This window comes from Hypomesus transpacificus, chromosome 6 (genome assembly GCF_021917145.1).
Source record: "Hypomesus transpacificus isolate Combined female chromosome 6, fHypTra1, whole genome shotgun sequence".
NCBI lineage: Eukaryota > Metazoa > Chordata > Actinopteri > Osmeriformes > Osmeridae > Hypomesus > Hypomesus transpacificus.
Window position 1 is genome coordinate 4,312,846 of NC_061065.1, and position 23,991 is coordinate 4,336,836.

The following is a 23,991-nucleotide window of genomic DNA, read 5'->3' on the forward strand; positions in this document are numbered from 1 at the left end:
TAAACTGCAGCTACGCTCAACCAGCCATACCTGGGTATCTGTCACCTCACTGTTCCCCAGTGACTACGTTGAACCGCTTGAAGTGTGGGGAAGCTCGATAAAGGAAGACACATAAAAACACTCAGGCACACACCATTTCCGTAATTTGGACAGTACAGCAACACTTGGATAAATATATCAACTGAGTAGGCTAATCCTTCGGTTCTAGCACTGTCCTCTAACTTTGCCGACACCAACCTAGAACAATCCTCAATGAGCGACAGAGCGGAGTGCCGCTCCTGATTGGCTGATTCTTAATTAGTCAGTTTTAGCTTCGCAATACAGCGTAAACACCTGACAGCCCCTGGGATCAAAACGGCATGGAAGACAGGAGCGAATCCAAACGTTCGAGGCCTGTATCATGTTCACATATTGTGTTGCACGTATTTAGTCGACGTGCTCGCCTAGCTCCTTCCAATCCTCATGAGGACTGAACATGGACTGTTGTGTCTGTGTGCCCAGTGACTGGAATATGCATATATATTTTATATATGCATATATATGTTGCATATATATATGCACCATATATATATGTTGTTTTAATTTGTAACTTGTATAACTGCATGCTCTTATGGGCAGGGCCGTACGCAGGGCCCAAAAAATACTGAGGTCATGAGTCAGAACTTCTAGACGGGTTTGGGGGCATGCTCCCCCGGAATTTTTTTAAATTACATTATTTAAATATGGCCATTTTCTCTTATTGAGTCTTAAGCAACAACAAAAACAGAAATACGAAAAAAAATACCGAGGACACGACCTCGGTGTCCTCAATGGTAGTTACGGCCCTGCTTATGGGTCTTCCCTTTGGCACTTGTTTAGTTTTTTCACAATGTATGCTTCATGTTTTGGTTGCTTGCAATGCTTGGGACTACCTCGTTGTTATGATCAGTGACCTATGCTCTTTTGTAAAGCTCTCTCTTGGAAGTCGCTTTGGATAAAAGCGTCTGCTAAATGCATAAATGTAAATATATATGACGAGCTGTGTTAATGTGCGCTGCCTGGCGGGCCCAGGGCACTTTAACTGTCTTGTATTACTACCTGGGGGAGGAGAGGGGGAGATGAGAAGTGCTTCCTCCTCCAGGGCTGCTGTGGAGGCACAGATAGCTAGCAGCGGGCGAGCGTTAGCGCTTTATCACCTAGACGATGCGACCTTTGTCTTATATGGGACTTCACTGATCTTATGTCTTGGCAGCCTGCCGCCGACGGTGGGGTGAATCTGGGATTCCTGAGTGAGTGAGTGTGTGTGTGTGTGTGTGCAGGGTTAGGCAGAGAACACACATACAATAGCAGCCACACTATGTTGAAGTGAGAAGCTGGGTGGGGAGGGAGGAGGGTGAGGTTTGGCAGAGTGAGTAAGCACCAGCAATACATCAGTTGTCAAAATAGGCTTTGTCTAACACAGGCTACGCTGCAGCCCTGGGACATGGGCCTCGGGGGGAATGTGTGTGTGTGTGTGTGGGTTACACAGAGCGGGAGTGTGTATGTTTTAGGACGTGTATGCGTGTTTCAGCTAGTGTGTGTGTGTGTGGGTGTGTTTGTGTACGTGACGCATTAATGCACACACAGAGTACGGTATGTGGTGTGCGGGTCGCTTCTAGAAGGAACTAAGGGGCATGCTCGGGGGCAGGACAGACAGACAGGATGTGGGCCTGAGCAATTCTCTAAGAAACAGGAAGTTGCTTGTCTGATGACTGTGTGCAGGAGGCCTACAGGAGGTGTTGCATCAGAGCCAGTGTACAACCAACCAGCATTAAGAGAAGATTGTGGCTGAGATTAATGATTACAGTCTGGAACTTACCTTACCATCAAAAGATAGGATCAACTTTGATTTGTTCCCTTTGTTTGACATCTATTAATTTCATGTATGTTACAGGTGAGGTCCCATATACACAAGAGTCTGTTTCTCAATGGGACCCAACAGAGGAATCCAAAGATTCCAAACAACAAACATAGACAAACAACACAGCACAAATGAAACATGTACACTACCAGACTAAACAGTGTAGTACAATACAATACAGTGATTAAAAAAAGATTTAAAACATACCTTTGCCACCAGATGGGTTCGGCAATTTCATAACTAGGCCTTGCCTGTTTGGGTTCTAGGAAGACTGACGCTTTTTTAAATGCAACTTTGAGATACTGTATGTGCTGGGAGATGATGTTATGTGACTCAAGTGGAGTCATGAACTTCAAAACCTCCCGATGACACACTCACACAAACAGATTGTGTGTTTTATCACCATGAGTCACTCTGTTCCAGTTTTGAAAGTGTCAGAAACAACGACAAGACAAAACCATATACATTCTTGTGTTAGTGTGTACCACATTCAAGTTTAAGGTATAAGACACAAAAACAAGGCAAAGAATAAATGTTTTGTTTACGGTAACAAAACATTTATTATCACATGATCATTTCAAGCTAATATGACTCATACTGTCATTAAGTAGGGGTTCAGGTTGTACTTGAGAAGAGAACATCACCTAAGTGACACTATACCTGACATTAGAACATTACTAGAACACTGTCGGCTACCTGACATTAGAACATTACCTGAGTAGAACACTGTACCTGAGAAGAACACCTGCCCCCCAATCTATGTAAAAAGTGTTCTCTTGCAAAAACATTATGTCTCCAGCATGGCAACCTACAACAGTGTCTCTCTTCCCCTGCCTTTCGTGATTTGGTGAACTGCAGGTGTGAATCGACAGACGCCATGTTGGAAGAAGCTAGCTTGATCTGTGTGTGTATGTCAACATGTTTTGAGTGACAAGCTACTTAGCTAATGCAGGGGCCCTTTGGGAACATCCTTCTGGATTATTATAGAGATCCTCTATGGGGGAACACCCGTGTCTCTATTGAGACCTCCAGGTCCTGGCTAATGAGGTCATTGGGATTATGATTTACAGGAGACTCAGGGACACTAATCTACTTAACACAGTACACACACACACACACGCACACAAAACCTCAGATGGTACCTAGGCCATTGACACTTTCATTGATAAGTCTTGTTGTCCTGTTACACGTGAGAGTGCAGGTGGTTAGTCTCACAGGTCCTTGGCTTTAAACCATGTTATATGCAGTTATAATACTGGACTCTGAGGGTTTGGGTATTAGTAATTATTAGACAAAGTATAATGTTAGAGTGTTATTTCCTCATTGTGCTCAACGTTGTGCTTTATTGTTGCTTAGTGTCTGGTTAAAATACAGAAGACTAGATCGTTCCTGGGAACGAACCACGAAATACTGTCTGAAATTCGGGTGCTTGATTTTCCGCTGTAGGCTACCATTGAACATCACTTAGATAAAAGCGCCTGCTGAATGTAAATATAATTCAAATCCGCAAACTCTGGGCTCTCACACTCTTCTCCATAATCCTCTCACCAACAATAACGTTATCAGTATGCTATGTTTACCGACAGAATGCTGGGGTTTCCTAGAGGTTTGATCGGTAAAGTCGCTTTGGTACACATGCTAGCCTATTATTAGCAGCCAACAAAGCTTTATATCAATACATACTCAAGCCTGAATGTGCTTTCTTATGCACTACCCTCAGTCATTTACCCTACTTTATAGCCTTTCTTCTAATATTAGCCTTTCTTTTGTAGATGGTTGCATCTATTTAAGTGCCTACCGCATAATGCTTTTTAGGCTACAAATGTTAAACTTAAACGTTCCTGCATAATTCAGAAATAATACATTGTTCAAGAGACTAGGGTCAATTACAAGCCCAAGCGGAAATGGACACAACCGACTGCGCTTCGTCCTGACAGTCTTTAGCTGTCTGTTTGCATGTCACGTCTCCGGGCGCGCCGCCGTGGGAGATCCCCGCGCACGGAGATACCCGCGGCGGTGTCTGAGAGCAACCGGTCTCTCCCGTTCCCTCTCCCCGCCGCGCTCCGCGGCCACGGCCTCTCCCTCGGACGCGCTGGGGGATCCGATGACGTCACGAACCAAACACCCTCTGTCACACAAACACACTCGCTCGCCCTCTATCCCTCTCTATCCCTTTCTCACTCTCTCTCCCCGTGTGTCTCTCGCGCGCTCTTTCTCTCTGCTATTCTATTCTGGGAAGCTGTGCTCGGAATAACCCCTATGTGTTTCTCCTGATCGCAACCTCCCTCTCAGTACATGATCTTGGGCGTCCCGAATAACAGAGAAATCCTGTCCAAAGACGATTCATTTTTACTGACAACTTTCGTTCTGAAGCGGCTGCACAAGGCTTCAGTGCGCCACTAAGAGGTCATCGCGCAGTTGCTATTTTTGTGTTTTAATTTTTATTACATTTTTTCCACTTTGATGGGGCTATCTGACAACTAGTGAAGTGTCAGGCGCCTTGCCGTACGGCTGTCAACCCCTGGAATATTATCGTGCGCGGCTTCTCGCACGGCGCTTTAAATGTGACACGGTAAGTGAATCGAGGATTGGTGTTTGATGGTGTTGGTTGTTTTTTTAAAGAATAATGTCTGGTCTTCGGCAGCTTTCTGAAGAGCTATGTGGGGAATACCCAGTGCTTGCATGCAGATTAGGAATGTTGCGTAATATCCCAAGGAATTTGCACGGCCGCTGCAGCGAGCGAAGTGCCTCTATAAACCCACACTCCGGGTGCACGGCGAGGAAGTCGGATTTCTTTTTGTCACCGGAGCACACAATCTCGCACAGAACGTAAGACCACAGCCACACGTCTATGTGTGCTCTATGTGCCATGCCTGTGAACTGTCTTGACCTGCAATTCTGTGTATATCGTATGTTTTCGGTTTGTTCGTCTGTGCGTTTGAGTGTCGAAGAGAGCGATGGAGGGTGGTGCGCTGGCCCGTTCCGGGAATGTTCCATGACGTGTTCTCCGTCAAGAAGGGGCCCAACCCGAGGGGGTTCTCAGCCGCCGACCTCTCTCCTGATCACCCGCCTCTTTCCTCTGATCGCCACTATTGTGATGGAACATATTTTCCGCGTTATTCATTTATCCCCAACGTGAAATACGGCTTTTGATTGGCTAACGCATTAGCTATTCTGTTTATTGCGCTGTAAACTCAAACAACCACTTGTAACAGAGAAGCGTCGGCCGCTCCATCTTTTTCTGATTATGTTATCTATGGTGTGGTTTATGTGGTTTGGCGTGAGAGAATGTATGGGAGAGGTCGCGAAGATATTGGTCTGCGAGTTCAGGTAACCCCTGCTATGTGTTGTAGCCTATGTTGGAACAGTGGCTACAGGCCAGCATGAGAGATACCAGCTAAGCTGCGCTCTCTACATGTCAACTGCAAAGGCACGATCAGCACTGGCGGTGCCCCAGCGCCGTCTGCTTCCGTATAGGTAGAGAGATTATCTCCATGGAAATGTGCTCCTGTGTGCCAAGTGCAGGATATCTGGTGAGGTTATCTTTCTCTCATGTGGATGGCTCAATTGGTGGAACACGGTACTTACAAAAAAAAAGGTTAAATATGCTGGCTATAGTTTAGGGCCGTGATAGTTTGGTATATGGTAAATTGCTGTTAAAGGTGTCTGCTTTATGGAATACATATAGTATAGTAGCGATACCATTTTAGAAGTTGGACACGGAGAAGGGAGGCATGTGAGTAGATCCTCCTACACACCATCTGTCTCACTGGCTGGTCCGATGACGCTCGGGAGGAGGAGAGGAGAAAAGAGGAGAAAAGAGGGGTGGAGAAGTAGAGCTAGGAGAGGAGAAGGGAGGATGGAGAGGAGAGGGATTGGGGAGGAAGGAATGGAGGTGAGAGGGGAGGAGAAAAGGACAAGTAGATGTTCCGTAAAGTAGCCTACTCTGTAAATTATGTGCCACACAAAGTATTAAATGCAAGGCCGTAGCCATGGAGTCAACATTTGGGGGAGTCTGAGGGTCCCCCCCTGAAAACCTTTTACGTTTAGTTATAAATATGATTACACTTTTTATGATAATTTCGGACAGCGTGCGTGGTTGCTGGTCATAGAGTAGCACATTTATATTTCATATTTATATCAATATATTGGTGGGGACATTTTGACCAGATTTGATTATTGGGCTGGGGATGTGTCCCCCCAAATATATATTATGATTACGGCCCTGATTAAATGTAATTAATCAAAACAGTACTGAATGGAATGGTATAGAATGTAGTGAATACAATAAATCGCCAAGTTAGTAAACAGTAGAGACTGTACCCAGTATTGGATAGAAACAGTAGATAGCATCGAGTGCAAAAAATAAACAGTACATATGGGTCAGTTGATAATAGCAGGTTAATGATGTTCCAACCTTGTGTAATCTATTGTCCCCTTGTGTCTTAGTAGGGCAGTCACACAGATGCACACGCAAAGCAGCACTCGCACAGGCAAAGCAGCACACACACACACACACACACACACACACAGCATAGGTAGCCTGAATCGAGACCTTTGTCTTTGTGTGAAGGTTACTGTAGTAACTCACTTGAACAGAGAGTGAAACTAGCAGGGATACGTGCTTACAAAACACCCTGGGGACTAAGTCTGTGGATAACACTGTGTCAACTGTCTCCTGTAGGATTGGGTTGAAATTGATTATTGGTTCTGATCGATGGGGGGCTTCTGTGAAGCCCTTCATGACATTGCTTGTAAAAGGGTTATCATACTATCATACTATAATGCCAGAAATCTCAGTGTGTCTGTCTGTGTCTCAATTATCTTGTGAACTGCGCACTATATGAAGTTGAAATTGTGCCGGTACGTATATGGCACAGGACCCAAGGATATGTAGGGAAGCGGGTGAAAGTGTTTGGACGCGACAAAAAGAAAAAAAGACTCTGCTAACTTGCTAGCTAGCAGGCTGAAATAAAATTCATGTATTCATTTAGCTGTACTTGAATAAACATTCAGCTTTATATCGGACAGACGTTCTATCTAACTAGAACAACTAGCAATAGCCAGAGTGGCCAAATGCGGTAATGTTTTAGGGTGATGAGGTCACACATTTGGTAATTGCGTCAAATTGATTAAGAAAAACTGTAATTCCGTGTTAACACTATTGTCTAGTGCACTAATGATGCAACAATCCTAAGGACCTTATTGCAAGTTAATAAACGGGGGTGTTCATGTGAACATATTAATGGTATTCTTAAGAGAGCAAAAGTATGTACTTTCATCATCAACATCTTAATCACTGGCTGCATCTCGGGCATGGGTATACTGTAATTCTAGGGATGTATGTGTGTGTGTGTTCATCTATATCACGGACTGCACAACACACAGATGTACTACACTAGTATAAATAAAGTTTGAGTTAAGTAGTTCGTTTGTATACATGTTGTACAAAATGTTTTCTGTTCTGAGGTGCGTGACTGTTGTTCAAAACGAGACGACACACTCACTAGCACAGCCAGACACACACACACACACACCTGTGTCCCACATCTGATGTCACTGATGTGCACACCCACTCTGTAAACCTCAAATTCCAAAAATAGGGTTTTTAAAGGGGGGGGGGGGGGACTGTGGACTGGAAACATCTTGTTTATATTTACAACTTCTTCATGTAGCAGGTCAGAAAGTACAGCTGAAAGCACAGCTAACCAAACCCCTACACGACCCTCACCCAGTCCTAACCAAACCCCTACACGACTCTCACCTAGTCCTAACCAAACCCCTACACGACTCTCACCCAGTCCTAACCAAACCCCTACACGACTCTCACCCAGTCCTAACCAAACCCCTACGTGACCCTCACCCAGTCCTAACCAAACCCCTACACGACTCTCACCCAGTCCTAACCAAACCCCTACACAACCCTCACCCAGTCCTAACCAAACCCCTACGCAACCCTCACCCAGTCCTAACCAAACCTCTACACAACCCTCACCCAGTCCTAACCAAACCCCTACGCAACCCTCACCCAGTCCTAACCAAACCCCTACACGACTCTCACCCAGTCCTAACCAAACCCCTACACGACCCTCACCCAGTCCTAACCAAACCCCTACACGACTCTCACCCAGTCCTAACCAAACCCCTACACGACTCTCACCCAGTCCTAACCAAACCCCTACACGACCCTCACCCAGTCCTAACCAAACCCCTACACAACCCTCACCTAGTCCTAACCAAACCCCTACACAACCCTCACCCAGTCCTAACCAAACCCCTACACGACTCTCACCCAGTCCTAACCAAACCCCTACGTGACCCTCACCCAGTCCTAACCAAACCCCTACACAACCCTCACCCAGTCCTAACCAAACCTCTACACAACCCTCACCCAGTCCTAACCAAACCCCTACGCAACCCTCACCCAGTCCTAACCAAACCTCTACACAACCCTCACCCAGTCCTAACCAAACCCCTACGCAACCCTCACCCAGTCCAAAACCTATCCCAGCTCTACCTCTAAACCGCGCCAGCTGTTTCGAAGTCTGCGGCCCCCGTTGTGTGTACTCTGGTTCGAAACATTTGCAAAACTAAGATGCACACTGTGATAGATAGTCACTGTTGTGAAGGTCGAAGGTTGGGGAGCTGTTGTTATACAATCCTCTATTGTACTGTTGTACTGCGGGACTAGGTGCTTGGTACTGGACTGAGAGCCGTACCTTTGGTAAGACGAGGCCTGTGACCGAGGCCTTGATAGAATGATGCCTCAATAATTCATCCGGCATTGTGGCTGACTGGCTCGCGCACACAAACACACACGTGCACTACCCACACACACACACATTCATGCAAACAGAGAGGCACTTGTCACCCATCAGAGATAACTAGTTTGCGGTGTTAAACACAGGGTTTGTGGCGGTGGCTGGCCGGGGGGCAGTACCCCTACCCATTCGTGTGGAATGACGGTCTGTTAGAATCTGCCCAGCGGGGGCGCTCTTGTCTGCAACGGAAGTGTTTGACCTAGTGCGATTGGGATGTGACATCGCTTGGGCAACGTGGGGCGTCTAGTGAGAAGGGGAGCGAACCTTTGGGTTATCACCACCTCTTTCACCTTTTCCTTTCCTCTTGTCGCTCTACTCCACCCGTCGTCCCTCCTTCGCCCTCTTCCTCCTCCTCTTGCCCCCTTGTCTTGGTCCTCCTTTCGCGCCTCCTCCTCCCCTCCTCCAGCTCGCTGTCCTCCTCTGCCGTCTGTGGCTCGGTGCTTTCGGGTGTCTGTGTGTGTGTGTGCCCGCTGGAGTGTCAATGCCGCGTGACGTCCACGCTCGTCGCTCGCCTCGGCAGCACAACAGGAAACACTCAAGGCCTCCCCCCCTTCCTGCTCTCTAAAAGAGGCAGTCTCGCTCTTGCTGACACACACACACACGCACACTCTCTCTCTCTCTGCCTCTCTTTTGGTGTTTCTGCAGCAGTGGATTCACCTGAGACCGATTTTTCATGTTCGCTTACCCAGCCAGCCAATGCACGCCGGCGAACTGTTGGGATTGGCACCTTTGCACCTGCCCTCCGGCCAATCCGAGAGCGTCTTTTTATGCTGAGGAAAATGTTTCATTTCCCTGTGGTCCCGCCTTTGAGAGCGAGAGAGAGAGAGAGCTGCACACGGTAGATGGGAAGAAGCTGTTCGCCTCGTCAGAGTGTGCGAGCAGCAAGCGCAGAGACTTGCTTCGGCTCGGCGACTGAGACTGAGAAACCCCCCCCCTCTACCCCAACCCCCCCACCCCCCTCCACTCTCACACACGCCAGAGGGAAGCTGAGGAAGCGCTGTCAGGTGGGCAGGTAGGGGCCAGGGCAGGTGTGGGGGTGGGTGTGTGTACGTGTCGGGAGGGGTGGTGTCGATTCCGGACGACGTCTGGGGAGAGTTGAAGGGTGAGATCGAAGAGAGAGAGAGGAAGAGCGGGACATTGCCAGCGGCGCGCACGCGCGCGTGTGTGTGCACGTGTTTGTGGGTGTCTTCCTGCGTGTGTGGCCGTGCTGTCCTCGTCACCTCTCTGTCCTCTGTGATGGGGGTGGGATGACATCGGGAGGGGACGACAGAGGGCCGAGGGGCGGACAAGGGGGGGGGGGGGGAGAGGAGAGGAGAGGAAGAAGGGGGAGATGAAGCAAGCCGAGATGGGGAAGGAGGAGAGGAGCAGATGGGTGGAGAGGAAGAGTACAGTGGGAAGGGGATAGGAGGGAGAGTGGAGCAGAGAAGGAGGGGAGGAGGGCAGAAACTCCGGAATTAAATGTTCTAGTTAAGTGGCGTGTGTGGTATGACCGAGTTCATTGTTGTTTCTAATGTGAGAGATCCTGCAGCAGTTCTTACACTGAAGTCTATATAATTTAGTCACAGTGTCTGACTTGTGTATAAACAGTGTGTGTGTGTGTGTGTGTGCATATGTGCACGTGTGTTTGCACAATTGTAACCAATGCAACATGTGATGTATTCCTAACAGACCCTTTCTGTCATTGCCTCCCCCTCAATCCCTCTCTCTCTCTCTCTCTCTCTCTCTCTCTCTCTCTCTCTCTCTCTCTCTCTCTCTCTCTCTCTCTCTCTCTCTCTCTCTCTTCTCTCTCTCTCTCTCTCTCTCTCTCTCTTTTGTCTATCCTTGCTTTGCAGGGGGTGTGTCTGGATTAGTGAACCAGGACCAGCCAAGACCAGCCAAAGTCAAACAACCGCAGGTGTGTCTATCTATCGAGTGATAGATCTATCTGTCTGTCTGTCTGTCTGTCTGTCTGTCTGTCTGTCTGTCTGTCTGTCTGTCTGTCTGTCTGTCTGTCTGTCTGTCTGTCTGTCTGTCTGTCTGGGGATGTACTTATGGGAGTTCACTTAATTTGGCATTTGGACAGAGTCCATGAGATATATTCTACATTCAGAAGATCCATGATTTAGATGGGCCCTTTGTCTGGTTGGCGTGTGCGAGAATGAAAGGATGGGCGAGGGAAGAAGGGAGTGAGGGAGGAGGGCTAAGTATGAGGCTGTCGCTTTGGAGAAGGAGTCTGTTCTCAACATAACTGTAACCACCATTCCGGTTTACTGTAGCTTAATATGCAGCACAGTCTTTGCACATCCATGGCTTATATATGTTTTGTATGTGACGTGTAACCCTGTAACAAGACCAAGACTGGTTCATCTGCTAATGCTGTCATAGTTGTGTGGATGTACTCTACAGTTGCAAAAGTACTGTTTGTATTTGCATATTGTATGTGTGTGTGTGTGTGTGGGGGGGGGGGGGGGTCTGTGTGTGTCACCACTGTGTCAGTTCCTCTTCCTGTGTCTTTCTGTTGTCTCCGTGAAGGATGACCTGAGATGTCCTGTATCTCATAGCTGGCTGCTGAGGAGATGGTGTGTGTGTGTCCAAGGGTTGATGCTCTCATTTTCACAGAGAGTGTCAGAGGCTGTGAGCACATATACTTTTTTACAGATATGTAAAAAAGTCTTATGTCGACCACAACCAGTTTGTGTCAATGCCTTGGTGTGTGTGTGCGTGTGTGGGTGTGTGTGTGTGAGAATGTGACACTCCTCGTTGTCAGCGTGCACACAGGAAGTGAGAGTGTGCGGGGTGTGTCAGCTGTCAACACCGGGGTGGGGGCCCATGTTTGCGTGTGTCTGTGCAAAGAAGAAGGCTTAAGGCTTAAGACGGACTGAGAAGAGCGTTTTAAAGATGAGTCTGCCACTGAGCCACCATGACTTTGTGCATGTGTGTGCGCGCGTGCGCGCGCAAGTGTCGAGGCGTGAGTGTACTCGTGTGGGCGGCAGTAACAGGGGTGCTGAGGCAGGTTGGAAAGTCACTGATTGCACAAGCTGTTCCCAGACTGCGCGGATTCAGTCTGCAACTCCTCGCCCGTCTCAAAGCTTCCTCGGCTCCTTTCTCCATCCCCCGTGCCTTATAGAAGCATCCAGCATCCTGCCGGAAATCCAAACCCTTTTGTTCAGTTGACACAGAAATGTAAATATTTGCAAATGTGTAACTGTTTATTTCCTCCATGTCAAGGTGAAGGGCTGTTGGTGTGACTGTCACACAAAAAGGGGTTTTCACGTCTGTCTCGCCAATAGGAGCTTCAGACCTGAGGAGATTTTTGGAGCTTCATTTTGCTCGTGTTTATCATTTGCTCAAAAGAGGAGCCAAAATGACGAAGTCATGCTCCTGCACAACATGTTTTCATGTTTTTTGTTAAGTGAATATTGAATCAGAATGGAAATGTGTTCATCCTTAATAGGTACTTGACAATTGCGTTTTCGATTCATAGCATATTTGAAAACCTCTTACGCTTTGTCAGAGGACATAGTGGCAGCTAATTTACGTTGAAACTGAGGGGCACAACATCAATTCTAATTTAAATGATTGAACTGCTTCAACTGTGTTGGATGTGATGTTAGCTTAGCTTAGCATATACAGTCTCCTGTTTCTAACCCCAACCAGGATGGCTGCTGCATCAGTCAGCGGAGCAGCAGACTGAATAGATCCCCTCCCCTCCCAGACTCACTTATGCTCCTCTCCTCCTCTCCTTCCCTGCTGTGATTCAGTGTTACTTCCAGACATGCCTTTTCGAGGCAAAAGGTGATTGAAGTTTTCAGAGATAGTTCAAGATGACAGGAGAGGTTTCTGTGTGTGTGCATGTGCGTGTTTAATGAAGACCACAAATGGTTTCAGTCACAAACTAGATATTCCTAGTCACTCCTAGTCACATTAGACCAAAGCTTCACAGTCTGTGACCGACAAGACTCTGATGAGGATCTGGAGCAGAGGAGGTTTGGAGTCTCTCTTCGGTATTCTCTTGGTGTAAAGGGAGGAGACCTACTCATCTTACCAGGTTTCTTCCAAATCACTTTGGCTACACTGAAAAAGAACATGAATCTCCAGACCGGCCAGTCAAACAACTGCTGTAAGCAACCCAGTATTGCCATTGGCTGTAGAGTAAGGAAATGAATTAAATGAAGCTGGCAGATTGGCCAGCTCGCTGGCTCTTTTATTACAGGAGCTCCAGTGCACTAGACAATAGACACGGGAAGAGAAAGAGACCAAAGTAAAAACGCATTTTCCGTTACTATGGGAACCCTCTCGCCACCAACTCAAGCTTTGTCCTTGACGGATTCGGATGGGGAGTGTAAGAATATGGATGCACACACACGCACTCACACACACACACATGTAAACGGCTCGGAATAGTGCTTGCACTGGGAAACAGCTGTGGCCAAATGTTTGCCCCCTGATGAACAGAAGGCGGGGTGTGTGTGTGTGTTGGGGGGGGCTCTAAATTTGGCAGTATCAAAATAAAAAGACACGCGAGTCTGCTGTTTGTCCGCTGTGTGTGTGTATGTGTGTGTTGATCATTTGCCTGCTTACCACAGCGACGGTGTTAGGGAACTAAATAGGCAACCCCCCTTTCTCGCCTCAAAACACACACACAAACACACGCATGCACACACACACTCTCGGTGCTGAACACACACTCTATTGATTGGATACATTAAGAATTTATAGCTGCCAGTCTAGCCACAGATAAATGGATGTGTTCAAGGAAGTAGATGGCGCTTACTATTTATCCTGTAGGCTGTGCAAACACACACACACACACACACACATACACACACAAACATTGATATCCTACCTCGTCCTCCTCACGCTGAATTCATGATGATAAGGGACTGTGACGTCTCACTCACACACACACACACACACACACACAGACCAGCACACACACAGACCAACACACGCAGACCAACACACACCCCAACAAACACACGCACACACACACACACAAACACAGTGTACAGGGGAGATAACAGAACATTTGAATGTGAGTAGCTAGGAGAGGACAGCAGCCCTGAGGTGCTGTTCCTGTTTCCTACCCACAAGCCTTTGGGCTGAAGCTGTGTCCCTAGTCAAAACACATGGAAAGCGTCTGGACAGCGCTTGCCTCTCTCTATGTGCGTGTGCGTGCGCTTTGAGTGCGTGTGTTCGCACACAAGGGCACGTGTGAGTGTGTGCGTGGTATTCCAGTAAGAGAGAGGGGCATCGGGTTTGTTATGTCAATGACGCTGCTGCGTCAGTGACTTCCGCTTAGCAGGAGGAAGGGATTTGTACCTGAGCAGAAGGATAAGGGGATGGATGTGTGGAGCGCTGGATGGAAGAATGGATCTTTGAGGATGATGAGGATGACGATGGACACGGTCAGCCACTGCCAAGAGCATCTGTCATCCTTTTTTTTTTTGGTCATCGACACAACCACGTCGAGGTGTTCGGTTATAATTTCAACTTTGACCATGACGGGCACGAGCCCGTGCACAACTCTAGAGAGTGGTCTATGTCTAGCTATCAAAATAGTCAGGATGCAATTTTTTTTTATTCCAGTTACCTCAATTTATACTGTGGTTGAACCTGCAGCAAAAATCAAATCAAAAATCAAATGAACTTCATGAAAACAGCCGAGTAATTGTGAGACTAGTTGAGGTGGAGGGGAGGATGGAGAAAGAGAGAGGACGAGGAGGGTGGGATGAAAGGAGGTGGGGGGAGGAGATAACGAGGTCAAGTGGGTGTTGAGTGATTGCACAGAGGCTCCTTTGGCCTTGGCCTTGGCCTCCCACCCCTCTCCTTCCTCTTTCCGTCTCCCTCCCTCCCTCCCTACCTCCCTCCCTCCCTCCCTCTCTCCTTTCTTCTTCTTGCCATGAAGCAGGTGGTGAGGTCTGTGTGGCACCAGTTGGTGCCCCGGTGTGTGCACGCACACACACACACTCACACACACACTCACACACACCAGTTGGTGCCCTGGTGCCCACAGCTGTGCCAGTCAGTGACTAAATCCCTCGTTCAACCCGCCCACACTCTTAAAAGAGCAAATGGCATCAGTGTCTCTCTCTCTCTCTCTCTCTCTCTCTCTCTCTCTCTCTCCCTCTCTCTCTCTCTCTCTCTCTGTCGCTCTCTTTCTATGTCTTCTGTTTTCTTCTCTTTTATAATCCTTTGCTCCCTCTTTCTCTATCTATCACTGTTTCTTTCCCTCCCTCATTTCCTCACTGTCAGTCCTTTGCTTCCTATTGCACATTCTTCTCATACTCTTAAATGTCTCTCCCCCCCTGTCTCTCTCTCTCTCTCTCTCTCTCTCTCTCTCTGTCTCTCTCTCTCTAAGAGAAGACTGGGAAGCAGAGAGAGGGGTGGCGGGGCGGAAGAGGGAGGAGGAGAAGAGGAAGGCAATGATAAAGAGTGCGACGGAGAGGCAGAGGTGTATGATTTTCCTGGCTGGAACGGAGGACTGTTTCTATGGGAGAGAGAGAGAGAGAGAAAGAGCGGTAGAGAGAGAGAGAGAGAGGGAGCGAGAGATCAGCAGGTGACCAATTTGCAGCACTTAGCTCGGCCTGGCCTGTCAGAGAATGGTGGAGAGAGGAGAGAGAGCACGCATTCACAACTGATGGAGTTGTATATGAATGGCACAGGGCTGTTGTGCGCACACACATACACACATGCCTGCCACCCACATAACAGCTCTGACATCATTTCCTGTCCTCCCACTGGAAGCGTGTCCATGGTTACCGAGGCCTGGCATGGTGGACACATGGCGTGCAAAGCCACGTAGGCGTATGCTGTGTTGTGTGTGTTTGTACGCGTACGTGTTGTGTGACAGAAGGGAATGTTTTAGTGTGTCCTCACTCGTTGACCCCAGTTATGAGATAATTATAATAATGGCTCTCGTCTTCTTTCGGCCGCCAGCTAATTAGACCTCACGGTGTAAAACGGAGTCATCTGACCTGCATTTTCAGATGAAGTGCTTCAGACCAGACCAAGGCGTTGCAAGTCCCAGAGAGATAGGACACCTTGGACAATGCTGGTGTTGCTACCAGTTAATGTGAGGGTGCTAACAGCATCTTGTATCGAGTTGTTAGTTTAGTGCACCCAAGATCGCTTAACCACCATCTCCTCTCGTCGCCTCAATCCAGTGTTAGGCCTATCACCTCATATTGACATTTCAGTGTAGCAAGGGGATTAGGTTGCTCTCAGGATTAACATTAACTAGCGAGCTTCTAACGCCTCTTATGCCATTCACATCTCCTGGGATTAGATAATGATAGCTAGCTAGCACCTAGCGGACCGTATGCCATTCGGATCTCCTAGGATTAGGTAGCGGTAGCTAGCCGGCAGGGCATTAGCTCTGAGCCCCAGCCTCCCCAACAGCATCAAAGGCAAAGTCTTAAATCTCTAATGACCTGAAAACACGTAGCATCTGATTTTCATTGACGGAACACTTCACCTCTGAAGTAGGAGATGAAGCAAATACAGACCGGAACTGACAAGGGCGTGTGTGTATGTGTGTTTGTGCGCGTGCGCGTGTGTGTGTCTCCAAGTCCACCCCTTGATCCCCAGTCCTCAGCACGTCTGGAGGTGTCATCCAACAGACACCGCATGCCAAGAGGTTTCTCCGCCACTTTCCATACCCCCATCTTTTTTTCTTTCTGGTTCCACTCATCCACCCCCCTGTTCTTTTGCTTTGGCCCCGTCACGCGTCCCGACGTCCCGGAGGCGGCGTGAGCTCACAGCCCAAATGGTTGCCTTTCCTCGTGTGTTCTCCTTGGAAGGGATGCCCACCCACCCACCCCCACCCCCCCCACCCCCCCACCTCCACCCTTTAAAGGGCTTCTGTTGTTGTGAGAGACAGCGCGGGGCATAGATGGTGTGTGTGTGTGATGGGGGATGGGGTGGGGGGTGGGGGCGCCTGTGGTAGGAGAGTGCCTTTTGATGTACCGGTATTTGTTTAAGCATTCCTGATAGACTTCTCCTGTTTGACACTAAAAAGTAGTCTATTTTTGTTGTCACATGCAATAAGATCAGCCTGCTATGACAGGGGAGGTGTGTGTATGTTTGCGTGCGCGTGTGTGTATACTTGTGTGTGTGTGTGTGTGTGTGTGTATATGCAAGCGTACAGTAGTGCGCCCCTGTTTTGTGACAGATAAAGTTACAGTGACAGTTCTTTACAGGGGAGTGCCACGGTATTAGAGCTCTCTGTGAACATGAAACACTCATGAAAGCACACAGGCAGCCCAGTGGAATGGTACGTGTCTGGCTGTCTGTGTTTTTACTAGCCCTACTGTGTCTGGTCTAGTTTAACGTTGATGCTGTTGGCATGCGCGTTCCCTTTGATATTTATAAACAGGTTTCATCCGGAGAGGATGAGAGGAGAGGATGAGAGAGGAGTGGATGAGAGGAGGAGGGGAGAGGCTGGTATGTCAATCATCACTTCCTCCCACCACTCACCTGTTTCCTGTGGTGACAGGATGCAGCATAGCTCCTTACACACACACACACACACACACAGACTCAGGCTTGCAGGCGCACTTGCAAACTTGCAATCTCGCAAACGCACCACCACGTTTATAAATACACACACACACACACACTCACACACACACACACACACACAGACTGTTGTTGTGGAGCAGGGCTGAGGAAGTGTGAGGTCTTTGTGTCAGTTGTGTGGTGCTCCCTGCAGCCCACGCTGCATATGGTGTTGCAGAGAAGAGACTGGCTCTCCTCTTCTCCACTTCTTTCCTCTCCTTCTCTTCTCCTGCTCTTCTCTTCTCTTCCACTCCTCTCTTCATCTCTCCTCCAGTCCTATTCCTCCCATCTTCTCTTCTCTTCAGTATTACCTCAACCTAATCACCGCCCAGACGGGAAGGGATGTCAGCTTATTACCAAGAAAAACAGGGTGTATTTTAAGACATCATTCCTCTGTCTGCACAAACACAATCTTTGGTCAGCATATACTGCCGGCGATGTAAATGTAATTCTCCATAGGAAGTTTGTGATCATGCCTCCCACAATTTCCTAAGATATTCCCGCTGTGTTTTTCATACATGTAGATGTGTGTGTGTGTGTTTGCGTATTGATGTTTATGCACATGTGGTGTGTGAGTGTGTATGTGTGAATGTGTGTGTGTGCGTTGGCAGGCGCGAAGGTAAGCAAATCTGCAGGTTCGTCTTTTTATCTCCTATCTGTCATTCCTCCACCCCGCCGCTCGCTCACACCTTCTCCCATGGCTCATGGTTCATCATCAGGGGTAGGGTCGCTCTGAACAAAGCCAAGTGGGAGGGGCCAATGTGTCGCCGCTTTGCGTGGCGTCCTCTCCCCTCCTCTCTTCTGTGGCCTCCTCCTGGGGGTTTTGAACCGAGGCCACCCTGGTCTGAACGCAAATGATCTGTCACTAGACCAGGGTGAGGGTGTGAGGGTGGCCGTTCTGGTCAGAGGGCTTGGACCCCAAACCATCTCTCTGGGTCTCCAGTGGGGGCTGCAGGGTACACGCACCCAGATAGCAACTCTGTGGGCAGGTGAATTCTATTGTTGTCCTCACAGGTGCCTCTCTTTTTTTACTCTCTCTCAAGCTCTTTCTTTTCCCCTCTCTCCACGTAGTCTGCAGTTTTGTTCAGTTCCAACATTGCAAAGCTCTGCATTTTACTTATCCCCCCCATCTCTCCTCACCACCCCGCTCCTCCTCATCCCTCCTCCTCATCCCTCCTTTTCATGTCACCCTCTCCTCTATTCTCTTCTCCTTTCCTCTCCTCTCCTCTCCTCTCCTCCCCCTCTCAGATCCCCTCCTTCCTCCAGACTCTTCGTTGCGGTACCTCCGGAACCCCCCACTGTTCCCTGCCTCCTGTTCCTCAGATGGCCTTGGGGGGGCTGGTGGGGCTGAGGAAGGCTAAATTTAGCTTTTCTCTCCCTTCCCTCTCTTCCCCTCCCCTCCCCTCTCCTCTCCCCTCCCTCTCTTCTCCTCTCCCCTCTTCATTAGTAGTTGATCTCAGCAATGCTGGGCACTGGGTCCCGAGGAGTTTGGGGGAGGGACGATTATATAAGCCTTATGTAACAGGATACGTCGTTGATAGTTTGTCGAGGCGGTTTTGGGGGGTGTCGGGGTGGGTGTTGGCCCCGTGTTTAGTCCCCGCTCTGGCAACCCGTCTCGGGGGGTAAGGGTGAGAGCGGGGCCGTGGGGGCGGGGGCGTGCATGGGGGGGACGCAGGGCTCTACCTGCGGAAGGTGTGTGAAGACACACACTCGATGAACGGCCCCTGTGTGTTTGTGTGTGCGTCTGTGTGTACGTGAGCATGTTTGCGTGTACGTTTGTTTGTTTGTGTGTCTGCACATGTGTGTCGTCGTGTCTGAATGTGTGTCTGTTTGTTGGTGTGTGTCTGCATGTGTGTATGTGCGTGCGTGTCTTCATGCGCATGTGTGTGTGTGTGCCCTGTCTGTGCTGCTTCCTACAGTATATTGTATCCTACACAACGGCATATGCACACAAAGTACTGTGGATGACTCCCGGAGTGGAATGAGGGTAGAACCAAAACAGTTTAAAAATAAATTTTGATGCATTCTCTCAGCTGAATTATGGATCAGCTGTAGTCTTTTGTCTTAAGTTGAAGGGAAGAGACAGAGGCGTGGGCGAGAGTGTCAGTGCCCGAATGAGACGGGGAGGGGCGGAATGAAACAAAGGGGAAGACGAGGATGTTGCAGAGGTGGACCTGGGACCTGCTGTCTAACTTTAGAGCTTTGGAGCTGAGCTGACAGCTAGCAGGGAAACGTCACCGCTAACCGTCAGGAATGTCTTCCAGTAAGCAGTGGCGGTTCTAGACACATTTTACTGGGGGGGGCCAAGGGGGGGCCAGTGTTTAATCAGAAGGGCACAAAACAGACACACATGATATTCCAACATTAAATACTTTGATTTTGCTCTACATTAAAATCATACAAACGGCTCTGGCTCTCCCTCTTCCAGCTCCTCAGCTCTCTCAATACCTTGATATGTTTTTTCTCACTTTTGTATTTACTGGGGCTAAAAAGGCTGCAATGTCCCTTCCTTGTTTCATGATGACTACTCAAAGAAGAAAAACAACGTAAAAAAAATAATATATATATATTCAGTCAGCTCAGGGGGGCCACAGGGGGGGGCAGGGACATTTTTACAGGGGCACTGGCCCCTGTAGGCCCCCGTGTAGAACCGCCCCTGCCAGTAAAGGCTGTTGTTGTTTATGCATCGATGACACAAAAGACCTTGCCAGTAAACACAAAAATCAACATCTTATCAGGTTGTTTAGCACAAGAGCCAGGTTCAACCACACATTTTCTTGTTTCCGGAAGACATTCTGGAAAACTCCATAAAAATACGTTGAGTCATGCTTAAACGTCCCAACAGTGGAAGGGATTAAAAGTGGGCCAGAGGGGAGTCGTTTTCAGAGACGTAAACAGGGCCAATGCTGCACTCCTCGTTACAGAGTGAATGTATAGGATGCTCATCGGGGATGAAAACAGAGTTTTGTTTGGGAATATGAGGTGTTCTATGTGTGTGTGTGTGTGAGGGAGATAGAGAGATGGAATGAGAGAGATATATAGAAGCTGTTTTGTTCTGACAAGATAAGATGAGTCAGAACAAACCTGTTGGTCTTAAAGACAACCGAGGCCCTCGCCGCTCCATTCCTGTGTAACAACATTCTGTAGTTTAAAGGTCAGAGGTCAGGGTTTAGTGTTCAGAGTGTTCAAGTGCGTCGATGGATTAGACCATTCCCACACTTTTACAGTTCCCGAAATTCCCTACACAAAGGCCAATTTGATGAAAACAAACGTAAAACGTTTCTACATAGTATATTGTTTGTTAGAATATAATGTACTGAATATGCACAAACTGTTTGAATTGGGGAAACATTTCCCAAGGACTGAGGCAATGTGACTGTATTGTACTTCCATCTGCCATGACATTTTCTAATGGAGGGTCAAGCATGGTTATAACATTCCCAGTCATCACAACATTATCCCCATTGCGTGTTTGCGTGCGTGTGTGTGTGTGCCCTGTTGCTGCGTGGGTGTGTGTGTGCCTTGAGCAGGGGTGTTATTTGGTGTATGTACAGTATGTTAGCTAGTCTGCTCTGGGTACTGTCAGCTGTGCCTGAGGGAGTGGAGAGAGACACACACATACACACATACTGGAACATCCAAGTGGGTAGCCCCAAATATTGTTTGCTTGAACTAGCTTGACTCAGACAGACAGACAGGCAGACAGATTGACAGACAGATTGACAGACAGACAGACAGACAGACAGGCAGACTGACAGGGAGGCAGTGTGACAGGGAGGCAGGGAGACAGACAGGCTGTCAATTTGACACTCAGACAGACAGACAGACCGGCAGACAGACAGACAGTGAGATAGACAGGCACGGAGACAGACAGGCTGTCAATTTGACACTCAGACAGACAGACAGACGGGCAAGCAGACAATTCTACAGACAACAAGGTTGACATTGGCATTTCCATTTTGACTTCCATCAACAAGTATTCACAATCCCACACACACACACACACCCACACCCCGCCATAACTTGTAGACAAAGTCTCCAAATAGACCCCTGAACCTGACAGATTGGGTTCATTAGCTGTCGAGCTGAGATGTGTGACGATGACGCATCCCAATTAGCACCAGCCACATGATCCCACCACCATCTGCCCTCACCCTGGATAAACATGGTGGCACATGACCTGATTATCAAGCCATGGGTACCTCCCTTCCTTCCTTCCTTCCCACCCATCCACCCATCCATCCATCCATCTCCCCACCCATCCTTCCATCCATAAGAGTTTACATCCATAAGGAGGTAACCCTGTATGGTTTGACATTCTAGCTAGTGAATCCCCAGTGGTACCAGTGGTAGTTGTAATGAGTGTTGAACCCAGGTGCCCCCAGCTTGCTGTCTCTCTGACAGTCACCTGCACCAGCATGTGTAAGGCTGGGGGTGGCATATGGGCGTGTGGGCGTGGGGGCAACGCTGATGTGTGTGTGTGTGAAGATCCCAGTGTGTATGTGTGAGGCAGGGCAGGGGGAGTTTTGGATTGGCAGGGGCGTGCATTCGTGTGTTTGGCGACAACGTGTGTGTGTGTGCGCCCAGCAGGGTCTTGTGTTTGGGAAGCCCCCCGTGCTAGCTCAGCTGATGTGTTCCAGTCCTGGCTGGGTAACCAGAGCTGCCTGGCTGTCTGTCTGGGCCAGGGAAGCAAGCTGACACTGGAGGAGGAGGAGGGGGGGGGACTACCCCAGGGTATGTGTGTGTGTGTGTGTGTGTGTAGCATGGGAGATCAGAGCTGTGCTCAGCTCCCCACACACACATCTCGCCAGGGGCAACAGGTGCCGGGGGCAACATGAATACTCCAGGGAATGACAGGACGACATGGCCAGATAGAGGGAGAGAGAGAGAGAGAGAGAGAGAGAGAGAGAGGAGAGAGAGAGAGGGGGGGGGGCTTTAGGGAGTGACATTGAGAGAGAGAGAGAGAGAGAGAGAGAGAGGGAGGAGAGAGAGAGAGAGAGAGAGAGAGAGAGAGAGAGGGGGGGGGGGGCTTCAGGGAGTGACATTGAAAGAGAATTTGTTTTGGGAATCTGTTTTCACCGTTGGAATCGGGGACAGCTGTGTGCGCGTGTGTGTGTGTGTGTGTGTGCGATGGGGGGTCTAGTGGAAAACATGCCGGTTGAGCCGGGGTGAGGGCAGGCGGGGTTATGTAACACTAAACTGGATCCCCGCCGGTGCAGGCCCCCCCTCCCTCGCCGGGTCGAGCTGCGCATCTTTCATCTCCTCTCTTTCACTCTCCCTTTTTTCTCCCCTTTCTTCTCTCCTCTCTCCATCCCTTCCTCTATCTCTTTCTTTCTCGAGTTTCCTCCCCCTCTACCAACCGCCTCCCTCTCTCTCTCTCTCTCTCTCTCTCTCTCTCTCTCTCTCTCTCTCTCTCTCTCGCTCTCGTTCTCGTTCTGTCAAAGTGCCTCCCGCTGCCCCAGGGGCTGCTGGGAGATCCTCGTGTCAAGGGTCGAATCTGGTCGTGACATCAACTTAGAAACTTGCCCAGGGGCAGACTCACACACAAACACAGACACACACACATACACACACACAGACATACTGTACACACACACACACACACACACAACAAAAACAAAATGGCACTGTATGTATTAATATGTAAGTACTATATATGTAAACAGTATATGTCTGGCTGTGTGTGTTTGTGTTGCTTCTTCTGCTGCAGGGTATTCTTTCTTTCGACTGTTAGGAGTAGTGAATCTCTCCAGACAAGGTTCCTCCCTGATTCTCTGCTCCAGTTACCAAGCTGTTGGATTACATGTTGCTCTGCTCCTTTTAGACCAGCGCTTCTGGCTAATTCACATCACATCGTACGTGTGGACGTCTTTAGGCTTTTGCGTGTGTTTGTGTTATGGGCTTGACTGCGTTGATGTGTGTCTGTCAACAAGTGCGTTTGTGTGTGTGTTCAGTCCTTGCCATGATGCCCAAATATCACAGCGTGATTCCTTGAAACTGTTCCTCCTCCCCCTTTCTGTGCTCTTCACAGGAAGTTTCACATTTGTCCATGTCCCTCCTAACTGTGCCATGTCTTCACACCGTCCATGTGTGTGTGCATGTGTGTGTCTCTATTGCCACACCAGAAGCAGGAAACATCACTTTCATGTCTTTCAGGCTCCTAAACGAAGCCCCTGTGGAAGCGGTGATGTAAATCGGTTCAAAAGAATATTATATGACTTCAACTTTACCCATCAGCCACTGGGGCGCATATGATGCAAGGGCTGGCGTCGCCGTGGATACTTAATGAATCCGAGTTAACGGGAAAGCTCTTTGATTAAGAGATCCGGATCTGGAACAGGATCCCCGAAGGCCAGGAAGACCTGCAGACACGTCCCTCTTATTAAACATTGATGCAGTAAAGAGGCGAAGATTAAAGCATCCCAATTAACTCTGTGTTCGTCTGCTGTTGTCCTGCGGAACGGAGCGAGCGTTTATGTCATGTGTTGGTTTTCGTGCCGGTGGCTCGTTCCATTAGCGCTCCCGCGTTTTCACTCTCGCTCGTGAGGAGTGGGGAAGGGGAGGGGTATTGCAGGGGGGATGCCAGGAGAGAGGATGATCAATGAGGGGTGATCTGTCCCATTGACATTGTGTTGCACCACAGGCATGGCTCAAAAGTGGAGTTGATCACCAGCCTCCAGCATGGAAACGCAAACATCTAACATCTAGAGTCTAGACCAAGGCTAGCGGATGGCTGGATATCTACTGCAAATT

The 23,991-nt window shown here is 48.7% G+C and overlaps 1 protein-coding gene across 3 annotated transcripts in view; it reads left to right on the forward strand.

Annotated features, from left to right (window-relative positions):
* Positions 1 to 4,032: 4,032 nt before the first annotated feature.
* The window catches only part of hivep2a (HIVEP zinc finger 2a), a 50,737-nt gene continuing 30,778 nt past the window's right edge, over positions 4,033 to 23,991 (forward strand). The window contains exons 1-2 of one of the 3 annotated variants that reach the window (XM_047022071.1): positions 4,033 to 4,451; positions 10,533 to 10,594. The gene's annotated coding sequence lies outside the window, so the exon portion shown is untranslated. The other 2 variants (XM_047022073.1, XM_047022074.1) reach the window with 2 other exon arrangements.